This window comes from Pseudorca crassidens, chromosome 20, assembly GCF_039906515.1.
Source record: "Pseudorca crassidens isolate mPseCra1 chromosome 20, mPseCra1.hap1, whole genome shotgun sequence".
In the NCBI taxonomy this organism is placed as follows: Eukaryota; Metazoa; Chordata; class Mammalia; order Artiodactyla; family Delphinidae; genus Pseudorca; species Pseudorca crassidens.
In genome coordinates, this window is record NC_090315.1 from 60291946 (window position 1) to 60318310 (window position 26365).

General features: G+C 51.9%; 1 long non-coding RNA gene across 1 annotated transcript in view; it reads right to left on the reverse strand.

Annotated features, from left to right (window-relative positions):
- LOC137214510 (uncharacterized) overlaps nucleotides 1-26365 on the reverse strand; it is a 153896-nt gene that overhangs the window by 15916 nt on the left and 111615 nt on the right. The window contains exon 7 of the long non-coding RNA XR_010938935.1: nucleotides 20528-20668. This is a non-coding gene — a long non-coding RNA (uncharacterized lncRNA). The remainder of the gene's footprint in view (nucleotides 1-20527; nucleotides 20669-26365) is intronic.

Here is a 26365-nt window from a genome sequence, read left to right on the forward strand (position 1 = left end):
CCACGCCAACAAGAACCTTGCTCACGCTCGCCCTTGGCCTGTCCTCCCACTGGCGAGGGGGCACTGGGCTTTGTGGGGATGGGACTGGGTGTCCCAGCACACCACCCTGACCTCCTGTGCTCAAGGAACCCGACCTGCTGGCGTGTGCATCATTTGGGATGTGCGTCCTCTGATCCACAGGGTCTTCTGAGCCCCTCTCTGTACTGGGGACACGGTGGTGAGCCCACGGGCAAGGCCTTCATGCTGCAGGGCTCACGGCGACCTCATGACCCCGAGAAATAAAGTCAGTTATTACTCTGTCAGTGTGATGGAGAGAGCTGAGGGGCAGGGAGGGGGCAGGTGGCACTGACACGGTGACAGTGGAATGAAAGGGTAAAGAGGCTGCAAAGGCCCGGGGGTGGGGCACGCCTGTCTGAGAAACGGAGAGCCAGCCATTGGTCTGGGTGGAGGGGAGTGAGCAAGGGGAGATTCTGGAAAGAACCCTGTGCGGGGGGGGTGCTCAGGGGACAACCGCAGACGCCTTTACAGGCCGTGCCTGTGACTTATTTGGGCCTCACGGGATCTTGGCGGGTCAGGAATGAGGAATGAAGACTCACACAGGTCAGAGGAGGTTAGGGTCACACGGCTCCTACAGGGAGGGTCTGGGGCTCGAACACAGCCCCTCTCCTTCCCACTGAACAGACCCTGTGGCCTAAATCCCAAGTTACCGTTGTACGCAGGGGCTGCACCGTCTCACATCCCCGCCAGCAGAGCACGGTGTTCCCGTTTCTCGGACTCCTCACCAGCACTTGTTCTTTTCTTTTCTTTTTGATTCTAGCAATCCCAGTGAGCGTGAGGTGGTATCTCATGGTGGTGTGATTTGCATTCCCCGGTGAGTACCCTTTTACGTGCTTGTTGGGCACAAAGGCTGCCGAGTGTGTGATTCCATTGTGTGAACCGTTCAGCACAGGCAAGCCCACCGGCAGGAAGCAGACTGGTGGTTGCTGGGGGCTGGGGGAGGGGCTGGGGAGTGGCTGCTAGTGGGCGCTGGTTTCCTTTGGGGGTGACGGAAATGTCCTGGAACTAGAGGTAATGACTGCACAACGCTGTGGACGTGCTAAATGCCGCCGGACTGCACACTTGAACACGGGTGAAATGGTGGCCTCTGTGTTTTACCAAAACAGGAACAGAAACGAAGGGCTCTCGGGGGTTCCGGGGAGGGCTCCCTGGTGATAACTGTATCATCTCCTAAAGTTCCTTTTTTCTGTATTTTGGCAAATTTATGGACAGGCTTGGACCCTCATCAAGGTTTTCAGGAATATACCTCGAGGAGAAAGTCTCAGGAAGGCCCACCGGGGCTTTCCCCACGTGTCCTGTCGGGGCCGAGGGGGAGACTGCCGACTGCCAGCTTCATGATAAACCAGATCCCAAGGTGCCCAGGAAGCACCCCTGATGTCACCCCCAACGCGGCCGGCACCCAATTAGATCCACGCCCAACGTGGAAGCTCGAAGAACATGGACCAGTAACAATAAACAGCTATTTGGTTACTTTTTATGGGCATTTGGACTGCATTTCAGGCAATTTTAGGCACAAATGCTAACATTTCCGAGGGTTCCCAAACTCCCAAACTGCACGTGAAATATCTACAGGGTGGACACCTGGAGTTTTACACTGCAGCCCCTCGTGCGGGCTCGCGGATGTAAATCTGAATCTGTCCCAGGTCCCCGGCGAGACCAGTCCAGCCCCCAGTGCGCTTTATTGCCGGTCAGACAGGCCCATCTGGCAGCGGCCCCGCGTCCACAAGATGCAGACCCCGTGGAAGGGGCAGCGGGCGGTGTGGAGGCGAGGCCGCGGGTCTGGGTCTCTCGTGCTCAGTGGAGCCTCCAGCCTTTGCTGTCGGAGACCGTGCCCAGCTCTCTCCCTCCTTAATCTGGGTTTGTCCCAGGGGGCCCCAGGTGGATGAACCACCATCACCTCCCTCCAAGTCTGTGGCCCCTGCACAGAGGGAAGGTTGTTCTCAGACCTGCCTACGGCTGCCACTGCTGCAGGGGGAAGATCAGGCTCGTCACCAGGACTCCCCGGGCTGACTCCTGCCCAACTGCCCTCAGCGCACCTGCTCGCAAGTTCCCGGGTCAAGAACCCTGCCCAGCAGACGCTTCACCGCTTGCGAGTAAACAGCTTTACATAAATTCACAAACAGCTGAGTGAACAAACGATGTTATCTAGTCGACGAACATGCTAGAGTGAACGTCAGCTGGCTGTGGGACGCACCTTGGCATCCTTCTATCCTGACGGCTCAGGACGGCGTCAGCTACCCCCTCACCCTGCTGTCTTCACCCCCTTTTCACTGGCGCATCTCCTTTCGGCCTGCTTCCACCTTTTATGATGATTCTTTCATGATTGCGACTAAACGTGTGGTTTTCTGCCTTCTTACATTAACGTTCCATCATTTATATTTCCCCAAGTTTCTGTAGGCTCTTCAATCAGCTGCTAAATAGTCCATCGTAGTTTATTGTTTCAGAATCGGACAACCACGTCCTTTATTATAGAAGCGGGGCAGCAAACAATGGTCTGGGGGCCAGATCAAGTCTCCCTGGAACGAGTCACACGCACTCATTCACGTGTTGCCCGTGGCTGCTTTTGCGCCACCTCAGCAGGGCTGAGGAGCTGTGACAGAGACCATAAGTATGTGGCCCGCAAAGCCAAAAATGATTTCTACCTGGCCCTTTAAGAAAGAGTTCCCCAACCCCTGTTCTAGGACATTTCGAGGTTTTCCAGATATTGGAAGTTAGATAACCGAGCAGGGAACATCCTTGCACATTTGAGTTTAAACTTTTGATGCCACTTCGCTTTGGTATAAAATCTTAGAGATGGAATTTAGTAAAGGGAACAAACATTCTATTTCCCTGAATTTGCAGTCATGTTGTACAAAATTTACTAGGCTACCAAAATTCAGTGAACTCTCTAGTTTCACTACTACCATCAAATAAGCACTGAATGTCAATGTTTATAGAATGTCAGGGGTTAACATGGGAAGCAGAGAAATGATACTTGAGGGCTTCTTTAATTTCATTACTTTGAATATTTAGAGACCAGATTTATATTTTGGTGATGTCTTTACTTTCCCAAAAGTCCAATGATGACGCTATGGTTTAAAGAGATCCCCAAACACCTTGGCTTGTTGTGAAAATCCTCTTCTAGGGAAAAGGAATTCCTGGGAAGAGGAAAAGGTGTTATTTTTCTAAGAGAATTAAATTTCTGTGGGGATAGCAATTTCAGAGGGAAGCTTTTCCTCTGTGCTGGTATATTTGCTGGGGAAAACTGACAAGATTAGGCCTAGGAACAAGCTGCTTTGGAAATGTGGGGTTTCCCCATAGCCTGTTGCTTGTAAGCCCCCAGGGAAACTCATAAAGAGCATTAATGCAGCTCTAACTGACCCCCTCCCCCACCCCCTGCTCCAGCCTTCAGGTTGGAGCTAGGGCTCCCAGTGAGCACTGCTGGTCGACCAGGTGGCCAAGAAGTGGCTGTTCTGTGCCGCTGGCTCTGGTGGGAGACAGCTCCAGGTTGGAGCCGTGTGTGCCTTTTGTATTCCCACGGCCTCTCCAGAGCAGATAGACACTTTCTAAGAGGCTGACAATTCCATGGCAGCAGACCAAGAGTCCCCAGGCGGAGGAGAAGCAAAGTTTCATGATTTGTTTATGCAGCTTCTCAAGTTGACCAGGAAGATATTGTTGGGTGTCACTCAGCCCCCGGCCCTCCACCCCGTCTTTACCCTGTGTGGCAGCCCCCTGCTTTGAGCCTGGATGTGGAACAAAGAAAGTTCCCTGGGAATAAAGTTGTAAATGAAAGTGTATCTCAAAACAGACCAAGTCAGGAACCCTCATGACTGTGGCCAACGCATCCCTTCACGATCCACCCGGGGGGATTTGACCCCCAGCTGCACATTAGAACCCCCTTGGGGAGCTTTTGAAAAAAAAAACCACTGACATTTACTTGGGGGTCCTACCCCCATATATTGTGAGTTAATTGATCTTGGGTGGGACCACATCACCTACATTTCTTAAGGGCTTCCCACGGAGATTCAATGAGCAGAGTGGGGACCCACGGCCACTACATAACTTTCTAGCTCCTCCCCTTGGCCCCTCCACCATCCCTTCACCCCCTCCGCCAGCCACACTGACATTCTCTCCGCCCCTCACCACCTGACCAACCCTCACTCACCCATGAGGACAAGCATCCAGTAAGATAATGGATGTGAGTGTGGATTGAACGTGGCCCAGATTTCAGAGGCTGACATACCTGAATTCTGATCCCAACTCCAGCATCCAAAGATTGCCTGATTTGGGGCAAACTTCTGCATGCTTTCAACCTATTTTCGTATCTGTATGCAAGTCATGATGGACTAAATATGAAGAATACACTCTCAATAAATTGTGGCTTTTAAATTACATATTATTATTTCTAAAGCATTGGCCCCTTAGAGGGAATCCAGCCACTGACTTTAATGGCGCTGTGAGTCCCCAACATGCTTGTACAAAGGGTCTTTGAACACTGCCTGCTTGTTGCCTCTTCAAGGATATTTGTGTGTGGACTCTGTCTTCGATCATCTTTAGGGATAGCAAATCTTTATAAGTTGGTCTGAATATTAGAATAGCCAAAAATCTTTCAGAGCCCGTTCTGATGATTCACTGATTTAACAAGCATGGCTTGTGTTCCAAGTGAAGAAATGAAACCAATTTCACAACTGGATTCTGCAGTACCTGGGTGGATCTGAAAGTCTCAAATGTCAACGACTAATGTTGATGGTGCCTTTGCAGATTGGGGATGTCTACCTATTGGTCTGTTTATTTAACAAGTGTCTCCCATTCCTTTGCAGAAGGAGGCTGGGGAGAGAGGGAGAGAGAGAGACAGAAAGAGAGAGAGAGGATAGATACATACATAACAGAAAACTACTTTGTCTTACAAAGTACACATAGAATAATCAAAGAGCATTGTGAGAAGACTAATGACAATCAGCCTTATGAAGCAAAATGTGTTAAGAGCCATTGTTTAGGACAGCAACCCTCAGTTAAATAAGCAAAACTCTGAGCAGAGACTGGAGGTGGTAGCTGAAACCTGGTCCTCTCACTGCTAAATTAAGCAGTGAATCATTATTGGACAGACTTCAGATAGGACACAAACATGTAGATAGTGTTGGTTATCCCAGAGCCAACGTTAATCACCAGCATCTAATAATCATAGGTCATAAAAGAAGTTTATGTGCATTTCCCGGACTTTCTGTCTCAAGCCATTGGTTTCCTTCAAGGCAAAATCAGTGAGGAAGGGCCATGTGGGGAAGTGGTTAAGAGCATTAGCCTTGCAGCCAAACGAGCCTGCGATGAGTTTGGCCCATGACAGTCTGGCTGTGTGGTCTGGGGCAAGACCCTTGAGCTTGGCACGTGGCCTGATGGGAAAATCCCTGGCTCTAGTCCTGGCTCTCCAGGCAGTTTTACACAGTAACTGCCCCTCAGTTTCTGCCTGAAGTTAGGTCTCTGCACCATTTCAAACACAGCTGCTAATGACGCTTGTCATAAAGACCAAGCAAGTGGGCCAGTTGTCAAGCTGTCATCTTAACCCAGCCCAGCATGGCAGCCATTCCAACTGTGTGCCTGGGTCATTGGGATTGTCCTGCTGAGCAGGGCCTGTGCAGCTCCTCCAAGGCAGGGATGGAAGAGATATGGCGCCATGGACAGCATCAGCCAGAACATCGAAGTCGGGAGGCCCTCTCAAGTCCAGTTGTGTGACCCTTGAATGAGCCACGTAACCTTTCTGAGTGTCAATTTATCTTTAACTATACGGATGTGACAGTGTCTACTCCAACCAGGGGACAAGTGTCTCTAAAGGTCAAAAGACACCTGCTGTTCCCTGATGCCAGTGCTAGAACACTGTACCCTTCTGCCTGTCAGAGGGTGGGGGGAGGGAGGGGCCCCTTGAGGCAGGGAACATGTCTTGTCCATCTACACACCCCCAACCCTGGCCATGAGAGGCCTCAGTTCAACTGGGAGGTCTGGGTCCAGGTCCTCTCCTGTTTCTTAACTTCCCTAAGCCTCTTCTATTTTCATCAAAAGAGACGGACAATAATGGTTCCAGGAGGATTAACCAAATCTGTATGTATTACACTTGCATGGCACCTAGAGGTGCAAAGTGCTCAGTGTACATGAAGGGAATCATCACCATCATCACCATCGTCACCACCATTATCATCATCGCCACCATCAACATCATCACCATCATGATCTCTAACTTCCATGTGCCAGGAACTGACCTAAGAGAGTCTGTAAATTGACCCACTTAGCCTCCCAACCCATACTGTGGGTACTTTGATCATTATTACCTTTGCTCAGTGGAGCAACCTGAGACACAGAGAGAGTGAGTAATGCTTGAGGCTGACCCAGGCAGGAAGTGGCAGAGGCAGGATTTGAACCCAAGTATCTGGCCCCAGAGCCTGCATTCCGAAATCTCTCAGCTAGGCTGAAAGCCTGTTTAAAGCTAGTCGAAAACATGCCGTTGGATGCACTTACACATAAAAACTTGATTTATATGCCTGAATAAAATTAGAAGATTTCACAGCTAATTGAACACACTGGACCGTTATGCCGGATAATCCAAATCAGCTCTTCTATTTGATCTTGCTTGAAACTGGTGGATGCTGTTATTACTACATGGCTAAAAATTAAGAGGAAACGCTTCCTGTGTTGTCTCACAGCCAAATCAGCTGAGTTTTCTAATACCTGTAATTATTAACTGGAAAATTTGTCCTGATCTCCGCAAAAGAAAGTTTCCAAGTAAGATCTTTATCAACCAGCACACTGTGGATATGGAGATAAACAGCCCAGCTCACCCCAAATGCCTTTTGTGTTGTTTATTTTTTAAGAACATGCACGATTTCATTTGAAGTTCGGCATTTTTGGTGGCTGGCTCTCTTGGCCTTCTGTTTTCCCTTTCCGCAGGTCAGCACTTCTTCCACATGGGATGTAGAGACACTGGGATGTTCGAGGCCATGTCCTACGAGGAGACTGGCTCCTTTAGACCTTGAGACCAGGCTCCTGGTGAAAATTTCAGAACAGTGACCACGATGCTGACTCATCGGAGGTCAGGTGCTTCCCCACTAGGTTCTCCATCCTAAAGCTTTAGGTCAGAGATGTTCTGGGGAGGGGTGTCGTTTGCTCCCCTTTTTTGGGGTGGGCAACCACAAACTACAACAGTAGTGATATAGAATACAAAGGAACATTCTATTTTGCAATATTAAAAAATTATGGGTGGAAGCTTTCTTCACAGAACTTGAAAACAAAGAGTGACAGAATACTTTTAGTCTGTGGAGATTTTTAGATGAGGTTGTGATTACTAATGAGAACTCTAATGAGAAGTTCCTCTCATAGCCCTTTGGGGGAATGGGCGTACAAATCAGTATGTGAAATGGGACGTGTTTCTGGAAGGGGATATTTGTGTAAGAAGGTTGAGAAACCCTTCTTTGGAAATGAGTCAGAGAATTAGTTGAGAAGAAAAAACCAGTTACTTTGCATTTATTCAATAAGTTATGTATTTATTCAAAATATATGAACATCACACCTGCTGGGTGGTCAGCACTGAGCATGAACGCATCTGAACTGGGAGAATGACAGCTCTGACTTAGGGGGTGACGTAAGAGCCTAGTGACACATGGTTGGGGTGGTGGCCCATCCTAGCCAAGACCCACGGCGACCCACGGGGGCCTGACCTTCCTTCTCTGAGGCCGACGTTCCCATCACGAAGAGCTGTCAGCATCTGAGTTCTTAAGAAAGACCACCGTCATTGATAAACCCTTGGTGGATGAGTTTCTTCTCAGAAGCACCATTTTATCACCTGTTCCTCCTGCTGTTGCACAAATCCCTGCAATGTGCCAGCCGCTCTTGTTTACGGTGTGGTCCTTCTTTGGGATGCTTCTCCCTCCAGCTGTGGAAGCATCTATTTATAGTTTTCCATGGAGTTAGAGGGAAAGGATCAAATCTTCTAGGTTCCACCACCTGGGAGACTGTTCTCTAAGGCCCATAGCAGTGAGGGGCACGTCCAGGGCCACGGTGGGGCTCACACACGTGTAGCTTCTGAGACTGGAGGCTGTGGATGGACACTATGCATAGCATGCCATGTGGAATCTGGGCCCGATGTTGCCAAATCTGTTAATTTTTTAAAAGGTGAAGTCTGTTTTTATAATGGAAAATTCTCTCATTTTTAAAAACCCTGGTTTTCCAAAAATGCATAAAAGCTCAGTTGAATCCTGTCGAACAAACTTGAGTAGAGGGACAAACTGCAAAAGGGCAGGTCTGCACTCTTCCCAAATGCTGATGAAATGAAAGGCAAAGAAAGGCTGAGGTACATTCCAGATTAAAGAAGACTCGTGTGACATGACACTGAATGCAACGCGTGGTGCTCGGTTACAGCCTGGACTGGAAGGCGAAAGTGGCCAGAAAGCACAGTTCTGGAACAAAGGGCGAGATCTGAATATGAACGTTTGCTAACGCACCATGGCAACGTGGTTGTGCGGGAGAATGTCCTTGTTCTTAAGGGGACAGCGCTGCAGCGCTCAGGGGCAGAAAGGGACACATCCTCCCCAAGTTACTTTCAAAGAGTTCAGCAAAAATAAAGAAGTAATGATCACGATGATGTTGACCGTGAGAGAGAAAAGGAGTGAAAAAGCAAACATGGCTAAATATTGACAGTGGGTGGATCTAGGTGATGGGCACAGGGGCATTCATTGTAATACCTGGCAATTATTCTATGGGTGGGCCCAACAATTTTTCAAAAGAAAACCTTCAATAGAAATAAATAGAACAAGAAAACGGAAGGCTGAGTGAGCCACACCAAGCTCTCTCACACGTCTGCTCTTCGTCGTGGACCCCCAGACGGAGGCTCCCAATGAGAAAGCATCCACCGCTAGAAGGGGCGCAGGTTACTAACTGGGTGTCTGACTGCAACCTTCGCGTCATCATTCAAGACTACGGAGGGCTGGGCGCAGAATGGGAGAACAGGTCAGGCAGTTCCTGCCCTCGTGGGGTTTGTGTTCTAGATGCATTCAGATAACCACCTACATGAAACGACAGACCGTGCTAGCACGATGAAGAAAGCAGAGTGACAGCGTGACAGCCACGTGACGAGACACTGTGTCTCATCCGTCCACAGGATGTCCTATGGACCCAGGCAGGGACGCCAGCTTTAGGTGGGGTGGGCGGGGTGCTGAGGAGAAGCCCAGCCCTGAGAGCATTCGGGAAGGACAGAGGGATGGACGATCAGGCTGGAGACGGTCCCGAGGAGGCAGCCAGTGTGACGATGGGGGAGCGGGGAGCAAGACCCACGTGCCCAGGCCCAGTGAGAAGCAGGAAGCCTAGGGGACATGGGGACGTTATTCTAAGGGTAACTGGGGACCACGGAAGTGAGTGACATGCACTTGACCCTGACCCTCTCTCTTTCCGCGTTGTTTTCGGAGCCCCGTGGCTGAAGATCAGAGTAAGAACAGGACCCCTTACATCCCACTGCTGTGTATCAAGCACAGCTCTGAGGACTCTGCATTTCTGAGCCGATGTAATCCCCACATCAGCCCAATGAAGGTGGGACTATTATCCCTATTTTACAGATAAGAAAACCAAGACGTCCAAGCAAAAAGCGCCCTTGTGGAGAATAGCTCTGTACTGGGTTCAATGGTGTCCCCTGAAAAGGTCCATTCAAGTCCTAAGCCCCAGAATCTGTGAGTGTGACTTTATCTGGAAATAGGGCCAAATCACTGTCCCATTAAAGAGGGGAATTTGGACACAGACACACACGGGGGGAAGATGCACATGTGAAGCAGAGGCAGAGAGAGACTGGAGTGATATATCTGCAAGCCAAGGAGCCCAAGGACGCCAGCAACACCCGAGGCAGAGAGAGGCCGAAGGATCCAAGGACGCCAGCAACACCAGAGGCAGAGAGAGGCCGAAGGACCCAGGCCGACACCTTGACTCTCACTTCCGGCCTCCGGACTGTGAGAGACGACATTTCTGTTGTGTGAAGCCGGAGGTTTGTGGTACTTATTTTGGGCAGCCTCAGGAACCCTCCACCAGCTCGTAGAAAGAGTTAGACTGCATGGATGCACACCCGACAGGAGGCTGGTGGCACTGAGGGGGTTCCTGGCCTCATTTTGGAATCGCCCGCACATTATTTGTGAGGGTCCCCCCAGCACTCATCATCCCCACCCCCAGCCTCCAGAACTGTCAGATGAATGTCCTATGGACACCACTGTCCCGCAGTCAGAAGGAACAGAAGCCCCGCGGTCACCAGTCCCTTCCCTTCCTTTCTCTCCTTGAGGGCCCAATTACATAAATTATGAGCTGGGGCCACACCCGAGTTCTCCCACCCACGTAAGGGCCGCCCAACCTGTCCTGACAGACAGCTGGCCACGGAGGGGGCGGCAGCCTCTCAGGGCCCATGCCTGCGGGACGGGACGGGCTGCACGGGGCCTCCGAGGTGTGAGAGCCACAGCCCCGCCCAGATGCCCGACCAGATCAGGGCGCGCAGCTGTCCAAATCCTGGTCCTGAAACCCGACGACCGACCGGGGCTGCCAGAGGTCAGGAGCACCCCCTTCCTAATGAAACATTTGTGGGAGAAACAAAGGAGACTTTCTCTCTGTACGTACGTCTCCCCTGGGAGGCAGGGAGAGAGGACAGAGCAGAAGGAGGGCCTCCGAGGCTGCGGAGGAAACCTGCGGACACTTGCCTTCGGCGAGGCTCCTGTGCCCCCACTGGAGGACCCCCGCCTCCGGGACATCTGGCTCCCAACCGGGAGCACCGTCTGCGTAAACAACCCTGTGAGCCGCGAGCTTCTCGGCTGCGAGGCAGCCAGTCCGTCCCGTGGGACCCTGAACGTCGCAGTTTCCACTTGTGAGTAAACAAGCCCTTTGATTTCCCTCACGAGTACGCTGGGAGTAGATACTTTGGTCCGACATCCAAGCCGGGAGATGGCCTGCTTTTTGTATAACGGTAGTGACTGTTTAGAGAACGGAGCGGTCGTTCGGCTTTCAAGTCTCAGCCAGAAATTACACGTAAACAAACTGTCGTGACGGCACCAATGAGCCCCAGATGTGGCTATAGGTAGAGGGTGGGGGCTCCTCTAGGCCGCCCCGGATCGGAGGACGGTGGCCAGAGCGAGCCAAGCCTCGGTGCAAACAGTGGGCACTCTGTAAATGTGTGCCTGTGCAGCGGACACCAGAATCACAGGATCCGAACTCAGGCCAGAGCAGCGTTCCGGCGGGCGCCTGGGGTCACAGCGGGGCTTCGTGCAGGGAGTGCCGAGGCCTGAGATTTGCAGCCATCACCCATGTGAAGGACGCTTCCACCCTAGATCCCAAGTCAGACGCGACACAGAAAGCAATGCCCGTTGTAACAGGAGGACGGGATGACGCTGTTCCGGCGGAAGCACGTGGCTCTTTCCCGAAGAACCCGGCATCGGTGTACACTGTGGATGTTACAATGGTCGGCAGCATCGGCATGGCCCATGAGCCAGGCGCTGAGTGATTCACGTCCATCTTTCCTATTAATTCTCCCAACATCTCACCAGAGGCCCTGTTGCTGTTCCCGTCCTACTTCTGTGCTGGCTGAGGCTGAGCGAGGTTCAGCAACTTGCAAAGTCCCACAGCTGGCAGGCAGAGGGACAGGGAGTGGGAGGCATGGTGGCCTGACTCCTGGGCAGCCTGTCCTCCGTGCTGGAGCGCTGGTCTCTCTCAGTGGCCTTTGCAACTCCAACAACCAGTCTGCTCAGAAGTTTCACAAAGTATCGCTAAGTCATGGATTAATCCATCTGAGTCTTTACTGAGTAGCTACTATATGTCAGGCCCTGCAGGCAGCTATGCACAGAGGATGTGTCTAGGCACTGGGCTAAGTCAGAGAACCAAAAAAGAGAGAAGCCCTGCTCTCCTGAAGTGGACATTCTGGTGGGGAGAGACACAGAATAAACATGGTAAAGAAGTAAATTACATCACACGCTAGGAAGAAGCAGAACAGGATGGGGGTTTGGGGAGCGGTGGGAAGGTGTGCACGTGGATTTACCACGTGCCAGATGGTAACGTGGTAAGCTAAGGTAACCCTTAGCTTCAAGCCAAGCTTCACCCTTGGCTTGAAGCTAAGGGTGAAAACATGAACAGTGTGAGGATCCTGCAGACAAGAAGTGACGGCTCATCGTGGGGACCAACATGGCAGCAACAGTAGTGGGAGAAGAGCTGTGATGAAGGTACAAACAGGGCTGCGGCAACAGGCGAAGGGTCTAAGTCGGCTCCCAGATAGTGTCGGGCAGCCCAGAGGAGGGGCAGCCCCGAGGTGCACACGTGGCACATCCCCTGCGGGGCACACAGCTACTGCTGCCATTGCGACGTCTCCAGGGCTTACCCCAGGCCAGCCCCTGCTAAAGGTTTCACACACTTAGCTCCTTGGACCCTCAGAACACCTCCACGAGGAAGAAACAGAGGCCTCAGAGACGTCAGAGCACCTGCCTCGGGTCCCACAGGGTGTAAATGGCTGATGCGGGCTTCCCACCCATATGCAATTCCCTATATCACGACGCTCCTGAAGGAAGGAACTACTGCTTTTCTTCTATCTGCTGTAGACCTAGCATGGTTTCTTGCATAGATTAGATGCTCAAAAAACATGCGATGAATGAATGAGTGAATGAATGCACTTTACAGCTGTGCTTTGTTTCCTATGTCCATCCATTCTCTTTCTCTCTGTCTGTCTCCGTCCTGTCTCTCTCCCTCTCTCTCCTCCTTCTACGTGTGTGGGACAGCGAAACATTTAGAGACACACATGCCCAGGTTGCAGATGTGCAGCCGGCTCAACTTCTGGCTGAAGGGCAAGCTGCCTTTCCTCCCGGCCGTGTCCCTCTGCCCCGCCCGACACGAGGACGTCTGCAAGACGCTCGGTTCTACAGCAACTTGGTACCTGGGCTTCCTTCTCCTCACTTCCCAAACCATCCACCCTTGGGATATAAGCGCACTGGATCATTCGCAGGCCCAAAGCCTTGGCCTTGCGAAAAGTTAGGCCTCTTACTAGCCCCAGGCCAGGTGGCCTCACTTTGCAATCCTCCAAGGCCGAAGGAAGCCATCCAAACTCAAATCCAATTAGTGGCAGCTTGCAAGTCCCTTCTGAATGGGAAGGCATGGAAAGGTGTGACCGTTCTTCAAAGGCTCCCAGCTCCTCCCTGCATCTGCTGGCCTGAGGCCTGGGCTGGCCCTGGAGCAGAGCGGGCTGAGGTGAGGACGAACTCGCCCAAGAGGCTCCGTGGGTTCGGAAAGCTGTCCCAGAGCGGGTGGGCCGCCGTGTCCGGCTGAGCCAGCTCTGAGTCCAGGGTGTCAGACGTTTATCCGAAGCCTCTCCAAACCTCTCACGTTGGAGAAACTGCGCTCAAGGCTGCCATCCATCAGTTTTCCAGCGAGACTCTGGCACCCCCGCCCTCCATCCTGGCCAGAATCACTGGAGCCAGCATCTTTGCTTCCACGGCCCAGGTCTTTTCAGTTGCACACAGAGCCCCATTGACTTCAAAGGCCAGAGGGGAGAGGACGTGGGGCCGGCTGACGGTGGAGGCTGCCCCTGTGTGAGGCCGGCATTTGCAGCCCGACCCCAGCAACAGGGCCAAGTATCCATGTGGACTGGAGGCAGGGGAGGAGAAGGGGGAGGAGATCCCTTGAAAATGAAGACCGGCTCAGGCCACACTCGCGTGAAGGCGGACTCCAAAAGTGCAGGGGAGCCCCGCGAGGGGGCCCTCTTTGGTCCAGGAATTGTCCTCAGAGCCCCCATTCCCTGAGCAGGGACCACCCAGGCCCGTCAGAGTCAAACGAAAATCAGAAGGATGCCAGCGCATCCCTGTGAGGACGAGCCCCCTCCGGCAGCCGCTGCTGCGGGGAAGCGAGCGCAGCCAGAGTGAACTGGGCCCCGAGAACTGGGCCCGGAGCTGTGGATGGCTGGTTCCCAAAGCAGGCGGCTGGAAGATGGCAGAACCAGGGCTGGAAGGGGAGTCTTCTCTTCTGCTTGTCTTTTCCTGAACCACTTCCCAGGTAAGACCTAGCTGGGGACAGGGTCTATCATTCACTCATTCACACGCTCAGTAAATGTGCCAAGGCCTCCTGGGGGCTAGACCCTAGTCCAGCCTGTGAGACACAGAGGAGAAGACAGAATTTAGTTTGCTAGAGGATACAGACCAGCAAACCAACAACGACAACACAAGGACTGCAATTACTTACAATCCAAGGTATACACCCTAGTGTTAAAAGGTCCCCAGATGACTTAACGTGAAGGCAGATGTGAGTATCTTATTCCTACCATGGTTCCCCAATAAACATCATTCCTGCAAATGCAAAACAGGGAGCTACTCCCCGAACAGGAGACGTCACCCCCTCTTTTGACCCTGATCTCCACGTTAAATCCCCACACTTCGGATGCCTTTACTAAAACACGCTTCCAGAACCTGAATCCAGCTTTAACCCCTGGCACCCAGCGATATGTACGTGGCCAGTCTGGTGCTAGCCTTCAGCATCCATTCCAGACGCGGCACTGAGGGATGGATGTGGTAACACTGTCACAAGGGCCCGGCCACGGGTCGGTTTGCTCCGTTAGACCGCATCTTGACACAGCAGATCCTCGTTGAATGCCTACTCTGAATTAAATGGTGACTTCACTCCATCCAAAGAGGGTGAGATCTTTTAATGTAAATCCAGGTCAACTGAGGTTTCCAAAGGAAACCTGATGGTATCCTCAAGCTGGATCTCCGGCCGACACCCCGAGCTCCACGCACCCCCTCGCCCCTCACCAACCCGAGCTTGCTGCGCCCCACGCTGGTTAACGTCAGCACCAGCCTTCCTCCTCCTGCTCAGAAACTCTGACCATCACTTACGCCTCCTTCCTCAGCCGCCTCCCGCGTTTCCAAACCAGCACAGCTCAGCAAACACACTCAGCCCCTAGACGGCTTCCTTGCCAATCCTTCAACGTACGTGCTTTACATCCAGCTCCAAGTGTCCTCCCTCTTGGCTGACTGTCTAATCTCCTCCTTCACAGAGAAGATGGCTCACTGGGCATTCACCTGCCCACTTAAACACCTCTTCCCCTCCCTCCCTCCCTCCCTCCCTTCCCTCCTTCCTTTCTTTTTCTTTCTCTTTATTCTTCTTTCTCCCGCAAGATTCTGACATTCTCAGAACAAGAATGCAGATGGACCCCAGAATCAGGGTTCATTCTCTGAAGACTGTGACCATGCAGTCCCCTCTGGCCACTCGGTGCTGGCTCATAGTAGGTCTGCAGGGAATTCTTGTTGAGCAGAGGTGACCAGACTGTTCTGAGCCCAAAGCTGGGATTTGTGTGAGCGATGGCTCTTTCCCACCAACAACCTATAACTCGTAGGGCCCGTGGGGGGTTTCCTGGTCTGGCTGGTTATTCTACGACCATCCAGCACACCCAGGTCCCGGGATGGAATCAGAATTTTGCTGCGGCGAGGGACCTCCTATTTACTATGGTGACGACCGCTATTTTATCAGTGCCAATGCTGGGCTGTGAGCCCTTTACACCTTTCGACAAGAACGCTTCCAAGATTAGCATCGTTATCCCCATTTGACAGATAAAAAGACTGGACACCAGAAAGGTGAAAAGGCTTGCCCGAGGTCACCCAGCTAGGAGGCAAGGGGGCTGAGCTGAAAGCCTGGTGAGAACACTCCAGCTCCCCTTCCCGCCCTCCACACCACGTTCCAGGTTGAACCCTCCGTCTCTTCCCGCAGCCTTGGGACCACACTTCTCCTTCATGGTCTCTGGACACTCGCCACATCACCTGGACGGTGGGACAGGCATCTCCGGGGACTTCAGATTCTCAGTGTCAGAGAGAAAGGCATCCTCAGGGATCACCTGCTCCCAACACTCTTGCTTTGCAAACCGAGGCCCGGAAAGGCTTGGGGGCTTGTTCTGAGTCCTAGGTGCCGCCAGACCCAGAAGCCCTCAAGTCAGTTTTCCTTCCAGCATTTTGCATTGGCTTGAACTTCCCCACTCTGGGAGGGCAGCGGGGGACAAAAGCTCCGAACTCCACAGCAGAGAAGGAGGGACCGCACTGGACGGATTCCTGAGGAGGTTCCAGCAGCCCTCCCACTCACACGAGCGTCACATGGATCGCAGCCTCTGGGCCGGGTCAGCAGAGCCCGGGCACAGACCCAGAATGCTTGGCTGCCCGTCACGACTCCTTTCTACATTTCTCGTGCCCTTGCAACCCACCTCTTTTCTCCTTTCGAGGCTGTTTAAAGAATAAAATGAGAGACTCTGAAACAGGATCACAGATTCCAGTGCCTACAGCAGCCAGGCATGTGCTTTAAATTACCAGAGTCTGGGCCAGGCGCAAGCCGGCAGGGAGCAGTGGGGACTGGAACACACTGAGAAGCACAGCCTTAGCCAAAGGGGATGCCCGCACCCACACCCAGCCAGTTGTTGCCATATCCGACTGCAGCTGGGCCTTCCAATTTGTCAAGAGAAGCCGGACGTCTAGGTTTTTAAATAAAATATTCTGTTTTTAAGCGCTATGAAGCAATTTTTAAAAATGTAAATACACCTACTGACTGATTCAGCCCCCAATCCACCACTTACACCCTCTGCTTCAGAAAATTGAAATCTCTCCGGCAGGGACGTCACTGCGCCCCGAGCTGCACGCCAGCCCCACAAGGCCTGTTCTGTCGTGGCCAAGCATAGCGGAAGGAGCCTTCTGGCCGAAATGACAACCGACATCAACTGTTTGAAATTAGGCATGTCTGTGCAACCTGCCACCCGTCTTCACGTCCGCAGTCTGCACCGCTATTAGCAGCTGGGCTTCACGGCGTGATGAGGACAGCAGGCAGAGGCCTGCACAGCGTCACCGTTCTCATCCTGTCATTAATGAGAGTCAGTTTACATGAGCACCAAGTGCTGATAAGGGTGTCTGAGGCCCATCACTGTAGCTGCCCCATAGAGCAGACAATTTATTGGACAGCCAAGTCCAGCCCATTAGTCATGGACTATTAGAAGACGTTTCAGATGTTGTCTTCAAACCATCTTTTGAAACCCATTAGACATGAACTTCACGCAGGTAATAGCAGGGAGGGTGGGAGCTGCGGGTCGCCTGGCAGCCAATGCAACAATTTCCATCCAGACACCCGCATGGACTTTTCGAGTCTTGGTGCCTGGGGGCCAGGAGACCTGGGGGCGTGCATTCAAGGCAACCTCTAGCCAACTCTGGAGGCTTGAGGAGTCCCAGGGCACCTCCAGGCTTCAGTACGTTTCTCTGTAAGATAAGTGCATCGCACAGGGGACTCTGAAGACACCCTCCAGCTAGGGTGAGGTGACCGGAATCCCGTGTACTCGGGACTCTCCTGGTCTCATCACTGAAAGTCCCTCGTCTCGGGAAACCTAGCAGTCCCAGGCACACCCAGTGCTTCGTCACCTCACTTCCAGCTCTGACTTTTAAACACCCATCAGACCAAGGAACGTGAGGGCACCTCTCACTATCAAAGCTCGGCAAATAAACACCAAGGTGGCACGGACACGTCAGGAGTGGTCAGGCCTTCTGAGAACCTCACAAGGGCTGGTCCCTCTGTCAGGAGCCTTTGCCTAAATGCCTTGAGTTTTCATGACACCTGAAGTGGGTTGAAAAGGGGGGTGGTGGTGAGAGCCTAAGTTCTTTGCAGATTCTTTTGTGGAAGAACAAACTATTGCTGTTTCCCTCTCGGGCTGAGTTTATTGCCACACACGTCTACTGAGGGGCTTTCTACGTGCAAGGCCCTGGGGACGGGGACAGCAGGGGGTGGTCGCTGAGAGGAAGCCACCTGCCCTCAAAGCTGACCAAGTTCTGTCAGGGACGCAGCTGTAGCACTGTGTATGGGGTTGTTTTCTACCCTGCCTTTGTGCTGTTTTATAGGAGGTAGAGAGGGATCAACAGATGTGACTTACGGTCTCAGGGACAACATGTACGTGAGCTCTCCAAGTGCTTCACGTAGCATGACTCCCCGGGCTCCTGTTAAAATGCAGTTCTGATCCTGTGGGGCCTGAGCCTTACATTTCTAACAAGGGCCTGGTGGTGCTAAGGCTGGACCGGGACCACACCTTGAGCAGCCAGGGGCTGGGTGACTGACTCCTGAGGCCGGAAGCTGGGTCTGACTCATCTTTTACCCACAGGAACAAACACGCTCTTCGGCGGAGTCACGCGGATAGGGAACAGACGAGCGAGGCACCATTTAACCTGGCCTGACTGCCCAGACCCCCAGTCCATGCTGCTCTCACCCCAGGCTCCCTGCAGCCCCAGACATCCCGTTCAGCCCAGTCCGCACGTCTGAGAATATTCGTCATGTCGATGGAACTGCCCCGGAACAGAACCGACCACGCAGGTAAAGATGACCGCAACCCAAGCCCAAGCCCCCTCCGCCCAATCCGCCAGGCCACAGAGGAGGTCCCGCCCCTTCTCCATCAGGCTCCAAGCAGGTGACTCCTTGGTTCTTCCCCCTTCTCCACACGCCAGCCTCCCCAGTGACTCGAGAACGTTGTATTTGTAAGCTACCTTTGCTCCAATTCGAAAACCATTAAAATAATCACAGATAAGTACAAGGATGTGCAATCTGGCTTGGTCTGTAAATAAGAAAAATTAGGAAAAGCCTTGTCAAAAATAGGGCTTGACTGAGTAATTTAAGGCATATCTATTAGATGGAACATTTGAGAACCATATTTTTGCATGTCAGCCACAGGAAGTGATCACCCCATGATAGCAATCTTAAGTACAAGGTTGCAAAACTACCTAGAGAATACAATACCGATTTTGTGAGAAAAAATATTCCATAGAGGAAAGCTCAAGAGAAACTGTCTAAAAATCTTAACAGGGTGCTGTCGGGAGTGGGGGTCACAGTGCTTTATCTTCCAGTTTGTCCTTTGGTGACATAGTCAAACGTGGGGCTCTGGACACAGATTTCTGGGTTCCAATCCCAGCTCCACCACCAGCTAGCTTTGTGGACCCAGGCAAGGTCTGAGCCCGCCGTGCCTCAGTTTCCCCTCTGTGATATGGTTTGGAGGGCGGACCTGGGAAAGGTCTGCGGGGAACGAACCGGTCCAGGAATTAAGGGGGAGATGCAAGGACCCATCATGAGACAAACCTGGGGCGCCTCAGACACCCTCCTCAACCCCCGCTCAGGTACAACACGCACGTGCACGCACACACACGCCCTACTTCAAGCTCGACTGGCGCCCTGGTCCTGTCTGAGATGTGGGTGCCAGAGTAGGGCCTCGCCCCCTCTTTGCTTCTGTCTGGCCCTCCCCCTGCCCAGGGAGCAGGTGGTGAAGGAGCTGCAGATGGGGAAGCAGCTTCTTCATGAAGACAGAGCTCCCGGCTGCGGGCCTCCGCTTGCTGGGTCAGCCCCAGGCTCAGGCTCCATGGGCAGCGTCCTGGGATGCAGAAGGGCAGGGTTGGCCACACGGGAAACCGAGGGGGCACCACCACTGTCCAGTTGTTTTCTGCGAAGGTCCCTGTGGGTCCCTCCGCATGACATCACAGCAAGCCTTTGTGCAAAAGGAAAAACAAAACCCAGGGGGCTTGATTCGGCTCCGATATGCACATACACAGGTTGGGATTTTCTAAATGACAGCACCTGTTAATTGTCTGGTTAGGTATGACCTATTAAACATTTACCGCCCATTTCCTGTACACGTCTGGTGAGGCCGGCAGGAAATTTAGAACAAATTAAACAGCAGCTGCAAGCCCTCATGCTTTAATGGTCCCCCACGATTCTGTGCGGCATTGGAAAATATTAGGGGCAGATCCGTTAGGGACAGGAGGGTCTCCTCAAGCAAGCCTCCACGCCCTCCTCCTCCTGCCAACCAGGCCCCATAAAGTTAAATTGGCCAGGGCGCATCTCCCCCTTCCCTGCTCCCCCACTGCCGTATATTTCAGGGGAGGCTTTTTCATCCGCACACCCCACTCACCCTCCTCTCTGTTCCCCCACCCCCTCCCAACCGTTCCCACACGATTTCACATGTGGTCCGAGAGGGGCACTTCCTGCCGTTATAAAAAGCAAAACCAAGACCCCAGCAAAAACAGGCTGTGCACAGAACACCCAAGTTGACAGTGTGAGAGAGAAGGCCTAATCCATTCCATATGACAAACAGCAGTGGCCCGCAGGGGAGGCCCAGCCCTGCGGAGAATTCACAACAGTCCCTCCTCCGCCCCTGTCCGCCTTCCCAACCCCCCCGACTCCCTCCTCAAGTGGACCCTTCAAAACAGGAGAAAAATATTCTTAGGAGCACGCCCCTAACTTTAAACTGATTATGTTTGGGTTTAATAGCCTACTATGCATTGTTCTTTCTTCACTTTGAAAATAAACTCTAGGAAGCATTAATGCAAATACAATATAAACACGCTCGTTCCTAAATTTTCGCATCTCCCTGGTGTGTTTGGGTTTGCGCCTTAAGATCGTGGCTCAGCTTGATGTAAGAACCAGATGGATCTTTAAATTGGAAGCTTTGCAAATAGCTCACCGTGTAAATAGACAGCTGTCCGGATGATGTGAGGGGCGGCGAAAGCACCCCCAAGAATACGGCTGTTGGTAACCGCTTCCATTGTCCTTCCGGAAACAGCAGAACGGAGAAGGTCTGTCCAAGTCCTCTCCGGTGGTTCTGCTGAAAAAGGACAGACGTTGCCTCAGTTGTAGAAGGAGGTGTAATTACAGAGGTTCGGATTTTAAGACAATGAAAAGAACAGATTTCTGTGCCAACCATACTTTAGTCAGTGTTTTCACATCTCTGTAGATAACCTTTGATGCTGGGTGATGGACAAACGTGCTTCATTCTTTCAGTCCCACCACTAGCAGCTCATCCAGGGTACCAAGCCTTAACCTGCTTATCAGCTGCCACGTCCAAAATAGAACTTTTCGACTTCCTGTTTCCTACTTCCTGCTTCCTGCCCCCCAGTTCCATAAACCATTCTCCTTCAGAGGCGGTAAAAATGGAAAGGACGAGATGAAAGAGTCCGTCAAAAGATTTACACTGGCCCATAAAAGTCTCCTCCGTGTTCCGTAGACTAAACTGTCAGTCCTGCCTTCACGGGAACTTTTATTGAGTAGTCAGTCTGAATTTTGTCTATCATTCCATTAAAACCTATGAGGCCAACCGTTTGCGGTGTGGTTGTTCTGGATGACTTGACAAATTAGTCTAGTAAATTTTGGGTGTCTTAAGTACTAAATTAGGTCATTTGTTTAATGAGCCAATCCACTGCCCAGAGTTTGACCTCAGCCCACGAAGGGGAGTTCACATGGAGTTCCAAGGCGGGGGCCTGGGTCCCTCATTTGTCTTCTGCTTCTAGAGAAAGTCCTCTCAAGCCAGGACTGGACAACAAATTCCAACCTTAATGCTGACTTGTTAGTGACGATCAGCAAAGCAAACTCCTTTGCTCCAGTCCCTCTCCCTCCCATCCTCCTCCTGCACTGCTGCTGTCACTGTCACCCACCTGCATCGTCTCACCTGGCCCTCCCAGTGACCCCACAATGGTGAGCTGGTGGCATCACTGTCTCCTTTTCTAAATGAGAAAGTAAATCTTGGAAATGCTAACCTCCCCAAGGGCACATTCAATCTCTCAGCCTCACTCATCCGTTACCTCGTTCACTAAATATTTAGTAAGCATCCCCTAGGTGTCAGGCCTGGGGTTCCAGCGCTGACGAAGCCATGGTCATGGCTTTCAAGAGCTTCATCGTTCGGTTGAATAGTCACGCATATCAATAAATGTAATACAATTCTACAGTTGCCGTAATTCCGGTGGACCGAAGGTACACGTAGGGCACAAAGGAATAAGCAACCACCTTTGTCTCTGACACGCTGCCTGAATCATGTACATGAAATCCAGCCTCTTCACTGATACCCACCCACCAGCATGGCATCCACTCACAAGTTTATGTGTGTGAACTTGTTACCTTCCAGCCATCAGAGCTTCCTTACTGGTTCTGGGAGTATATAGTATAAGGGGATTGGCATTCACAGTCAGGACTCAAAAGAACGGCCAACCCCCCAACTGCTCTGTCAGTTGGCCACTGCTCCTTTCTGGGCAGAAGGACAGTGTCGCTGAGATATACAACCAAGAGCTCCTTGAGGGCACGACTGGGTCATTTTCATCTGTGACCAACAGTGCTAAGGACAGAACATGGAACATAGCAGTTTCTCCCTAAATGTCTATTGATTTGAAAAGCTTTGATTTGAATGAGTTCTTTGAACACCAGTTACACATGTAGGTTCTGTGTGGTAACTCTCTGTTAACCAGATCATTCGATTTAGTGGGGTCATTTTTCCTTGTAGCACAAATGGGATGACATGAGCTTGCTGTAGACTCTCCAATAATGACCATCTTCACTCAAGAATCAATCTTAGGTTTAGACATGCACAGAACCTTAATTTAGCAAGAGAGAGTATAGGGGCCATCTTCCGTTATTATTTTATCCAATATCCCCACACTTGGTAGCGTTCCATTTCCTGTCTGCCTTACTCTCAATAGTTAAGGACCCATCCCAAGCCTGGCGAGTAATCAATCCACAACACATGCTCCTCTGGGGCAATAGTTTGTTTTATTATTCTGTAAAGGGCTCCTGAGATAGCTAACTGGGAAGAGGGACTTCTGGGGGGTGGTATGCTCAGGACCCTTACAAAGGGTTGTCACATGTGGGACAACTGCAGTGTGACTGTCAAAGTGACAGCCTCCCATGGCTGCCTTCACAAACCCCCACCCCGAGCCAGGTGGGAGTTCACTCTTCTGTCCTCTGCCTAAATATACACGGACAGCGTCAGAGGCCAAACCAGAGGTTTAGGTGTTTAGGAAAAACAAGAACCATTGAATAATTGCCTGGTGTACTTAGACCACGGGTGGTAACAATGCCAAAGAAATCGTTCGTTTAAACTTTCTGTATTTGGTGCAGGGATGTAAAAGCTCAAATCAGACACACACATACAGAGAGATTCATGTGTGTGCACACGCATACAGAGGGAGAGATTCATGTGTGTGCACACACTGACATGGACCTTGAAAATAATGTATGAAGGTAGAGATCACCCTCAACGAGGGTCTGAAAGAGACTCTAAATCTGTCTAACTCAGGCTTCACTGTCCCCTCTTTCTGCCCCACCACCCCAGTCCCTACTGGTTCATCCCTTCTCTGCACGCCCTGGAGTGAACCAATCACCCAAACCAGGCTACAAGCGGGTTGAGGACAATGCCTGTGCTTTTTCCTCGATTTTAACTGAAGTGTTATAAATACATAGTAAAGCACGCAGCAGCTTAGTGAATTTTTAAATATGTAAACCTGGTGTAGCTACCACCCAGATCAAGATAGGGAGTATTTCCAGTACAGCAGAAGGCTCTCCCGTACCTCTTCCCAATCAACATCTCCAAGGGAACCCCCATCACCATGGGTACCATCAGTGTTGCCCGCTGTCTAACTTCACATGAGCAGAACCCCACAGTCCGTACTCTCGTGGTAGGACCTCCTTCACTCATTGTTAGCTTGTGAGAGCCATTCGCGTGTGTGCAGGGGAGTTCTGTTCTTTTCTATTGCTGTGGATGTAATCCCTTCTGTGAATGTACTGCAATTTATTTACCCATTCCGTAATTGATGCACGTTTGGGATTTTCTCACTTGGGGTTATTGTGAACAAAGCTGCTATGGGTGTTTTTGGTCCACATGTGTCTCTGGTGGATGTACAGATTCATTTCTCTGGGGTGTATATGTGGGGTCATAGAATAGGTGGATGTTTAGTTTCGAAGGTACTGCCACCCGGTTTTCCAAGGTGTCTAATGGTCATGCTGCTTGTAACAGGGCATCCCCGGCTGTTTCTAGCCCTTTAGCCCTGTGGGTTTAAGGCTGCGTCTTCTTTCTTCTCAAAGCCTCCTTAATGCCTATTTCTCAACACTTGCCGAGCCTTCCAAGTGGCGTGTGTGTGAGCCTCCCGCCTTCTGCCGGCTGCCCCCTGAAACGAGCAGAGCGCGGCGGCTCGAAGCGCCAGCCTGGTCATGTGGCTTCCTTCGCGGCTGGGTGGCATTTCAGATGCTCCATTTCCCCAAACCTCCATAGAGTGGCAGCAGCCATCATGCCTTCCACCTTCTAAGGTTGTCTGGGGATAAAATGAGGTAAAGCCTGCAAGGTGAGCAGCACAGTGAACGCTCCATACAAGGCAGTGATGGCGGCCGGCGCCGGCGTAAAAACGCCAGCAAAGCAGGTGTTGCCAGCTTACGCACTCTGGCGTGTCGGGCGCTCCACAATGCTTACTCCCCCAGCATTCTGGGCTCCACGTCGCTGCCCGGAGTCTCCTGTTCTCATCCAGCTCTGTGGGTGCCGGGGAGGTAGTGAGAACACTGCTCCTGTCCACTCCTGGTAGGAGAGATCCTGGGGCCCCAAGGGCTTCAGTGGTCCTTGTAAAGCCCAAGAGGAGCACCGGGGAGCAGACCAGGCACAGATGCCCCCCTCCTGGCACTGCGGCTCAAATCTCAATCCCGACTCTGAGGGCTGAGTTGAATGCCACGTAGGAGGATGTTTTCCTTTCGGTCCTTTGCTTTGCTTTTTGGTTTCGGTAGGGGAAGCCCCCTCACCATCACCTCTTCCCACCCCCCTGAACAAAAACACCATTCTCCACGCTGAACTTTGCCCCGGCGCAGGGGGGTCTGGCTTCCTTTGCCACGAAGCCTGTCAGGTTTCGATTAGGCCAGGGAAACACCACAGGAAATGAGTCAAAGAAAGGAAGGCTGTGATTTTTTTTTAATTTCAAATACCAGATTTATTATTTTTTTTTTAAATGACGGTGTCCCGGCCGTGCCAGGTCGAGGAGGAATGTGGAAAATGTGCAACTCGAAACGTCTGGGGGGCAGCTGGATCCTCCAATTGTTTCTAATAAAAACCCATGGGAAGCTCTCAGCGGCCCCCGGGAAGACAGTGCACCCGCTGGAGGCCACGGACGCCGGGTCCTGGGCGACGTTTGGGCACAGAGGTGGCCAGTGTGGCTGGGCTTCTCTGACCTCCGTCTCCTGGCCTGGCCACGTGGTGGCCATGTGATGGGCCGGCCACCTTCCCTCCCTCCGAAGGGCTGTCATGACTACTTAACGCTCTAACCCTTGTGAACCTCAGTTCTTTTGCAGAAAGCACAGAATATACAGGCCATTCAAACCCTTCCATACACAAATGCCATCAGAACTGCCTGTGAGTGGAGGTGGCGTTAGCATGGTTGGGGCCACAGGTGTCGCATTCCACGCTGGCTCTGCCACTTCTGCGCTGTGACGCCCCAAGCGAGTGATAGAACTTTCCTGGGCTTCCATTTCTTCCTCAGCAAAGCAGGAGTTACTAGTTACACCTGCTCTGTGCCAGCCATTCTCAGTGCCTGCCATGGGGTAACTTAGTCCCCATCTAAGGAGGCGGGCACTCTTATTAGCCCCATGTTGCAGACGAGGAAACTGAGGCAGAGACGTTAGACAAGTCGCCCTAGGTGACACAGCCGTGGTGCGATTACGTCAGTCTGTGCCAAACCAGAGAAACAGAACGAGAGGGAGACAGATAAGAAGAGATTTAGCTCAAGAATTGGCCTAGTGATAGTGGGGCTGGCCAGACAAGTCCAGAATCCGCAGGCCAGACCCCCAGGAGGGCAGCTGGTAGCTGGCACTGCGCAGCGCGTAGCCCTTTCAGACTTTCAGGCTTCTTTCCCTTAGCAATATGCTAAGTGCCGCTCCACGCTTTAGCATTTAAGCTTCCTCTGTGGCTTTTCAGGCCTTGAGAGCTCATTTCTATCTAGTGCTGAATAATAGTCCACTGCCTGGACGTGCCACAGTTTATTTATCCGCTCACCTACCTAAGGGCATCTTGGCTGCTTCCAAGTTTTGGTGATTATGAAAAAAGCTGCTATAAACATCCATGTGCAGGTTTTTGTGTGAACGTAAGTTTTCAATCCTTTGGAGAAATACCAAGGAGCACGACTGCTGGATCGTGTGGTACGAGTATATTTAGCTATGGAAGGAACTGCCAGACTGTCCTCCAAATGTCGGTACCATTTTGCCTTCCCCCGGTCATACTGCTAATAGTAACTCCTTCTATGAAGGGCATGGTGTAGGGTGGGTATACAGGTGCTGAGCTAACGCAGGTGAGCTAAGATCATCGCTGCCATGCACAGGCGTCCACAAACCAGTCCTGCCGGGGGGGCCGGCGGGGTGAAGTTAACCCCACCAGATCTCTGTTCTCTCCCAAGCTGCAGAGGCTTGCCGAGAAGCTCCCGGAGTAGACGGCGCCCCATGCCTCTCGGCAGCCACCCCAGCACACACTCTCTCCGTCTCAGCCCAGGTCACAGCAGGTTCAGTTATT